This window comes from Haemaphysalis longicornis, unplaced genomic scaffold, assembly GCF_048455015.1.
Source record: "Haemaphysalis longicornis isolate Haplotype H1 unplaced genomic scaffold, Haemaphysalis longicornis Haplotype H1 scaffold_13, whole genome shotgun sequence".
NCBI lineage: Eukaryota > Metazoa > Arthropoda > Arachnida > Ixodida > Ixodidae > Haemaphysalis > Haemaphysalis longicornis.
In genome coordinates this window covers 90,687,041-90,694,730 of record NW_027526233.1, presented here as the reverse complement: position 1 = coordinate 90,694,730, position 7,690 = coordinate 90,687,041, and the positions used below count along the sequence as shown (strand labels likewise).

Below are 7,690 nucleotides of genomic sequence, written 5' to 3'. Positions count from 1 at the left end.
CCTTTAAAGGTTATGTCGCACTTGTATAACCTTGTAGGCAATCTAGGAAACGATGAGGGTACCACGTTGAGGGTACCACGTACCACTCTGCACCCGAGTCTAGTTTAGCGAACACCGGCGTGCCGTTTATTGCGACCGGAGCATACTGAGAATAAAAGTGCCCCTGTGCACGGCGTCAACAAAATAACCCCCTTGTAGATATGGAGTGAAGCAAGTTGAACCTTCTTTAGGTCGCCTGCAGGCTTTTTTCGATACACCACTGCAAAATGTCAGGAACAACCACAGTAATCGTATTTCGCTGCTTTTGCTGGGCAGGAAATCCTGGGATGCGCTCCTTGACCGCAGTTGGGGCATGGACCGGGGGCGGCGTGGTCGGTAGGAATGTTGTCTGGTGCGCTGACCTTGTATGCAGGTGCACTGTTCCTTGACGAGCTGCCGGGACGCTGTCCTGAAGAGATCTTCCGGGGTTGCCCTTGGTTGCTGATGGCGTCCAGGTTGCTGGCTGCCGCTGCCGAAGGTTCGTCGCAGGTTTCTCGGAGCAGCTGCTGCTGTCATTGGACGGTCTCCCTCAAGCGAACTTTTGCCAAAGCACTGGCAAGTGTCAAATTTACATCCCTTTGTAGCGACTCGGAGAGCTTCGCATCACTGACTCCAACGAGAAACCTGTCGCGGATCATGCGTTCCTTTTGCTGGTAGTCACTCCAGTCCGCCAGCGTGTGCAAAGCAGTGATGAGTTTGTCGACTGATTCGGCAGGCTGTCGACAGCGTCGGTGAAAACATTCGCTCTCATAAACTAGGTTTCGTGGGGACACGAAGTGGTCGTCGAACTTCTTTTTGACGACTTCGTACGCCTTCTGTTGCTCTTCAGATAAAGGAAAAGTTGAGAAGATTTCAATGGCTTGCCTTCCCATCGTATAAAGAATAGTGCGGACTAGTGCTTCTTCACATCGCTCGTTTAAACCCGAGGCAAAGTGGGAGTCATCGAAGAGCTGGATCCGACAAGGCCATTCGGATGTCCGGTAGAAGTCAAACGTTGGCGGTGCAGGAACAGCGAACATGCCGTGGAATGGCTTGACTCCGTTGTCTTCTGACATGGCGCCGCTTGAAAGTTGGTGCAACGCCCATTGAAACTTAGAAGACGCCATCTTCTGACACTAGTAGTGCTGCGGCCTGGAAGTAGCGCAGCTGGGTTGCCGCAAGAACCGAAGAAGAGACAGAGCCGCCGACGATGCGGGAGAGATAATGACAACATTTATTCCATGGCACCAGCATAAATATATATCAAACGCACATGTGACCACTGACGTCACGTACAAGCTGGACATGGCACGTCGGAGCGACAGCAGCAGATAACGCAGTCACACAATACGCGTCCTAGGCGCTATCACCACAGGACTGGGATAATTGGAGAGTGATGGGAGATGCCTTCACCCTCCAGTGGACGTGTATGTATATAACACACAAAAATAAGTGTTGGCAGCCAAGAAAACCTCGGAAGGCAAATGTCGGTTGTGGTAGGTCATTGAAACAGATAAAGAATTTGGAAAGAAAGAAAGAAAGAAAGAAATAAAGCAGAGAAAAAATGCCCGCCGGGTGTGTATCGAACCCATGACCTCCAGAATACCGGTCTGGTGCAACGATCAGTACGCTACCGACGGGGCTGTTTCTCAAGCACTTTCTCGGGTATTTATGTTACGGTATTGTTTGTTTTCTTCACTTGGGGGCGGCAGCGAGCGCGGCTCGGACGACTCGGGGTGAGGGGAACCTTCTTTTTAACCCCCTGTCCGTGACTCAAGTGTCCACGACATGTCGAGAGTGGTCGACCAGCGTTGAACCCCCTTAAGCTACCTTTCGCACTAAGACTGCCAGAACAGAGGCCCTCGCTGTGCATGTAGCGAATCAGAAATGGGAAATTAGGGGCTCGGTGAATTAAGACAGAATAAGGGTTGGCAGTCAAAAAAATGTCGGAAAGCAAAGGGGTGAATGCTGTAGGTCATAGAAAGAGATGAAGAATTTTTTGAAACAGAACGAAGGTGGTGAAGGAATGGCCCCCGGGTGGGATCCGAATCCATGAACTCTAGAATGCTGGTCTGGTACGATGACGGGTACGCGACCGACGGGGCAGTTTCCTGGCACTTTCTCGGGTGTTTATGTTATGGTATTTTTGTTTCCTGCACTTCGGGGTGGTAGCCAGCGCCACTCGGACTACACCGGGTAAAGGGGACCTTTTTAACCACCGGGCAGTGACTTTCATTGATGTCAGACGACGCGGACAAGCTGATTGATACGTTACGACTCACGAACCACGCGATTGTGATGCGTTTTAAATTTATATTGGAGAGTTGTGGATGCTTCGAGAATTTTAGAATGGAATGATCTTGTGCATGACCCTTACCTCCCACCAACAGAAGCCAAGTATAGTACTGTTATGTCTCAATCACCTCAATCTGATTCCTAGAATGGATGTGTATGGCCAAATGTGCACCTTCTGCGTGCATGGGCATATCTTTTTTGACCCCTCTTTTGACCTCAGTTGCCACGGGACACTGAGAATACAAAGTACTTTGTTCACATCTTTTCTTTGTACTTCTTTTCATGTTGGTACCAAATGACTGTGATTTTTTGTTATGTTTTTATGCCTATGCCAAATTTGTGCAAAGGGTTACAAATCGGCCCACCGCAGTACTTTACCGCATCACTCCTCGGCTGTGCGGTGAAGCCACTCCGTGCGCCTTTTAAAGAAGCCCTCCTTCCCCACCCGTGTCGGTGACTGATGTTTTCATGCTTCGACAAGCCTGGGTTAGACGCTTCGCTATCGGCGAGATCAACATTCAATGGCGGGCCGACGCAACAGGCCCCGCCCTGTCCCATGGTGATGGTGATGGTGATTTGTGAAGGAAGAAGGGAAGAGAAAAGAACTGGGGATATTGTTTCACTCAGTCGAGGAGTTCACCCTCATACAACCCAGTCCAGGGAAGGGAAGAGGAGGTTTCAAAGGATAGGAAGAGAGAAAAAGGAAAGAAGGAAGAAGGAAGAGAGTGGAGCACAGTCTATGTAGCGTTCGTTTCGTCCAAGGCGCAACGGCTACAAACGCTGCACTAGTCCTGTCCCAACTAGGAATTTGAGGAGGTGCTGGAAGACCTCTCATCGTAAGGAGTCCGATCCCGTGGGGAACAGGAAGTCTTCCAGCTTGTGGCTTGGTGCACCCCGTCGCTGGAACGTGGCCCGGAGTTCCTCCCTCGCGGTGTCATGCTGCCTGCAATAGCACACTAAGTCCTCAAGCGTATCAAGCTCTGGGCAGTCGGCACAGGTGGGGGACGCCCGGCGGGCTGCCACGTTGCAGCCTTTAGGCCGCAGGCGAAGCAGGAGCGACCGGGCGTCTCTACTGATGCGGCCGGGCAGGAGCCGTGGGGCCTGACCACTGGCCACTCGAGCATCTGGATGTTGGGCCTCCACCACTCGGGCCAGGATAGTCCTTGCGGCGTCGAATGACACCACAACCCGAGAGTCTGGTACCCCTGCCTGGTGAGCAGCACCCTTGGCCAGGGCGTCTGCAACCTCGTTGCCCATGATGCCTACGTGCTATGGTAGCCAGTGGAATCGCAGTGGACACCCCTGGGCCTCCACTGCATGAGCTTTGCCGCCAGCGACCGCTCTACGTAGCCACTGGATGCACCCCAGGTATGGGCCCCTTGCTCTAGAAGAAGATCCGCGGCCAAGTAGAGTCCAGCCAGCTCTGCGTAGGTGGATGAGGAGGGAAGGGGAGGCTGCACCCCTGGCTGGTGCCAAGTTCCAGTGCCGTGCAGGCAGCTCCGGCTGTGCCCGTCGACTGTTGCGCGGAGCCATCCGTGTACACCTGCACAAGTCCGGCAGCATCCTTCTCCAGCAGGGCGGCCACCTCTTGGTAGGTGGCCTGGGGTGGAGTGGACCTCTTGCCATGGACACCCGGCATTGTGCTGGCTATGCGTAGAGCCTGCTCCGTGCCTGGTGGTGGTGGCTCCAGGCGGCGCCGATGCGGCAGCGCGATATGGCTCTCTATGATACTGAGCAGCATGCCCATGCGAGAGTTGGGTCGGCTGCGGTAGCGCTGCAGGAGTGCAGCACCGTCCGGGGTTCCCTGCAGTCGATGGATGTGGCGGAGCCCCACCTGCAGGGCCCGCATTATGGATAGGCTAGAAACCTGCTTCCGTGTACGTCACCGCCCAGGCCCAGGCAAAAGCGGATAGCCCGGCGCTGATCCACCTCTAGCTCCTCCCACCGGCGCGGCATGAGTTTCACCAGAGGCAGATCGTATGGGACAGCGGACGACGTCATCCTGTGGAACACTCGCAAGGCCACAGTATGTGTGCAGCCCTGACCACGCGCCAACAACCTTCGCACGCCCTGCTGGACCCTCACTGTGCGTTGCCGGAGCGACTTCACCAGCCAGGACAACTGGTAGTCGACCAGGTACTTGGCCTTGGTGCACCACGGAAGAGACTGGCCATTCAAGGTGAGCGGGTCTGTCAACTTGCATGCCCTGCTGCCCCTCCTGTGATCGCAGCAGAGCCCTCCTTCCTCCCCTCTCTCGCACTCAGCAGGCGCCGATGCTATCGAATGCTCACGAACTCTGGAAAGAGTGTTCTGTGTGTCTGTGATGTTCGTGGCGTGCGGAAAATCTAGAGGGAACGCTGTTTTGACCGTTGCGCTTTTGGGTATAAATACGAGCCCCCGCTAGCGCTATAATTTATTCCTGTTTCGGCATCGAATGACTGCAGTCGCTCGGCTTGAGCCCTGTACTGTTACCTCGCCCGTCGGCCTGTTCTTCTTTGGCTTCGCCTCACCTTTCACTATGAAGTAAACAGTTACGTTAGCCTACGGATTCTAAACTTCACGGCTGCAACAGCGGCTAGCCGCTCGTCACTCCACGCTACCAATCGTATGTCAGAGGCGACAGACCATGGCTCGACTCGGCGCACGCGGTCGCAACAACTGGTGTCCGCGGTGGGATGACAACGTCGCAACAAGTGGTTGGCAGCGGTCGTATGGCAACTTCGTAACACCTGGAGCCAGCGGTGCGGGATCCAACACCACAGAAGTAAAGGCGGCTTCGGACTTCGCAGAATTCACGGCGGTCAGGAGTGAGTAGGAGACTTTTCTTCACTGAGTTTTACCAGGCCTCTGAGGAAAGCTGGTAGGTCATGTGTTTTTGTCGCGTGGGTTATTCGCGAAAAATATTTTTGGAGCAGTGGGAAAGCATTACTCTATACCCGCCATGAACATGAAGGCATTGAAAACAGCGCAGTTGTTGGAGCTTGCAAAGGAGCGGCGCTTGGATGTTACTGACGCTCTGAGAAAGCCAGAGCTGGTACATTCTCTACTTCCTGCTGGGGCTGACGATGACGAGCTGTCAGAGTGCATTGAGCTGATCAATGACAGAGAGACTGGTAAGCGTCAGGCTGCAGAGGCAGAGGCTGAGCGTCAGCGTAAGGCGCCCGAGAGGTAGGTACAGGAACAAGAGCAGGAGCTCGAGAGGCTGAAACATGAACGCGAGGAAAGAAAGCGAGAACAGGAGCGCACGAAGGAGAAACAGGAAGGCGACGAGAAAAAGCGAGAACAGGAGCTCGAGAATCAGAAACACGAACAGCAGTAGGAAAAGAGACGAGAGCATGAGCTCCTACTCGATCAAAAAAAGCGCCAGCATGAGCTACAATTCGAAGCATCTAGACATCGAGGTATCTCGATCTATGCGTGAGAGTCACAACAGCGAGCCAAGCGTATAGTCTGCGGCGAGTAAGTGACCTAATGCAACCCTACAAGGTTGGAGAAGACATCGGTCTTTTTTTTCAACTTCGAGCGTACGTGCGAGATGGCCCAGTTTAGCCGAGAGTCATGACCACAAAAGCTGCTTACGCTTTGGCCAGGGGAGGCATCGGACGTAATGGCCCGCTTGCCAAAGGAAAAGGAGGAGTATTCCGAAAAAGTCAAGTCGAGCCTCCTACGTAAATACAAGCTGTCAGCAGAAGCTTTTCGCCAGAAATTACGTGAAGCCGAAAGAGTTAAGGGCGAGTCGTAGTCGGATTTCCCCTATAAGCTGAGGGCTACACGGAGTTGTGTCTCAACGAGGCAAAGGCTTTCGGAGAGCACGACAAAGTAATTGAGTGCTTCCTTCTCGACAGTTTTACCGCCGTCTAGCAGAAAACCTGAGACTGTGGGTGAAAGAAAGGCCAGGGGTAAGTAATGTGAATCAGGCAGCTCAGCTAGCCGACGAGTTCATCGCACGACGAGGTGTGCAGGGGCCGAAAAATAGGCAAAAAGGGTTCAGGTCAAGGCCTGATAAGTCAGGACCTAAAGCCAGGGCTCTCCAGAAAGGCGGTGGAACAAGGGAAGTCGTTGTCATGGATAGGGAAATTGGCCATGAAAGCGAAAAGGGAGCAGACGCCGAGGAGCAGCGCCGACAGGAGGCTTCTGAAGCTAGCGGACAGGCTGCGTGTTACAATGAGGCGAGATGGAACATTTCGCTGCGAGATGCAAGAAGGGAAAACTCGTCTTTGACGTGGTAGATCAGAGTAAGGAGAGCAGGCAGTTCCTGGAGCCGTACGTACGTGAGCTAGTGGTGAACGGTAAACCGTGCCGAGTTCTTCGCGACCGCAGCGACGGTAGACGTGATCCATCATTCGTACATTGAACCGGATCAGCTGACTGGACAGTGTGTTTTGGTTAAGCTGCCCGTGGCAGCACGAAATGTGCGACATCGATTGCTAGGGTCACCAACGGAGGTCCGTTTGTGAACTTGTCACGCAGGCAGCAGTCTCCCCCCCCCCAACCTCTTCCGGAATACAGGCACCTATTCTCAAACAGGTCGGATCAGCTGATACGCGACAAGGGGAACAATTTCGAGAAACTGCCGAGGAAAGAATCAGCTGAGCTTGCTGCGAATGGCTCGAGTAACGATAGGGTCCCCACCTCTGAGAGGAATCGCGAGACTCAGACAGAGAGCGAGGATGGCGCATTTCCGGAGGCTCATGACAGAGGGCAGCGTAAGTACACTGTGTGTAAGGCCCCTCTGAGCGGAGATGTCTCAGCGTCATGGAGGAAAGAATACTCAGGAGAGGCCCCTAGCATCCCAATGCATTGCGAAGAGTGTGGAGGAAGTCACGTGATTTTTCTTGAGCCCATAGACAATGTTGTTTACTTGTTTACATTTGCGGCGGCCAAATTTAGGCGAATAGAACGGACAAATATTTAAGGCGCTTGGTATGTGGCTGCCTCGCTACGCTTGCAAACCAGCGCAGTCACTACGACAAACGTTTTTATATTAGGCCTGTTTTAAAACTCTGCCGTCGGAGGCGGCCGTAACTCGTACCCAGGCCGCAGCGGAGCTTACGTCGCGTCGAGATCGGCGGAGCGAGCCGCTGCCGCAGCCGGTGACCTGCCGGGAAAATCCCCTTCGCTCAGCGATGGCCAGAGCCTCAGTTCGTTCTTTGCTGACTATGTGTTTCTTCGTTGTGAAGTGAAGTGAAATTTATCGCTGGTGTGCGTAGCGCGCAAAGACCGCAGTGCTGTACGACCCCAAACAATGCTCCCGTCGTCTGCGTTCGCCATCGCGCGAGCCTGTTGCTATGACGACGACAAATGCTACTTTGCCAGGCTTATTAGCTGAAAAATCGTCCTTCTACCTCGAAAACGAAGGCCATTTTTCGATTGAAAC

At 53.6% G+C, this 7,690-nt stretch overlaps 1 pseudogene; it reads right to left on the bottom strand.

The window, feature by feature from the left end:
- Positions 1-226: 226 nt before the first annotated feature.
- Positions 227-1,094, bottom strand: LOC144163949 (uncharacterized; annotated as a pseudogene).
- Positions 1,095-7,690: the final 6,596 nt, after the last annotated feature.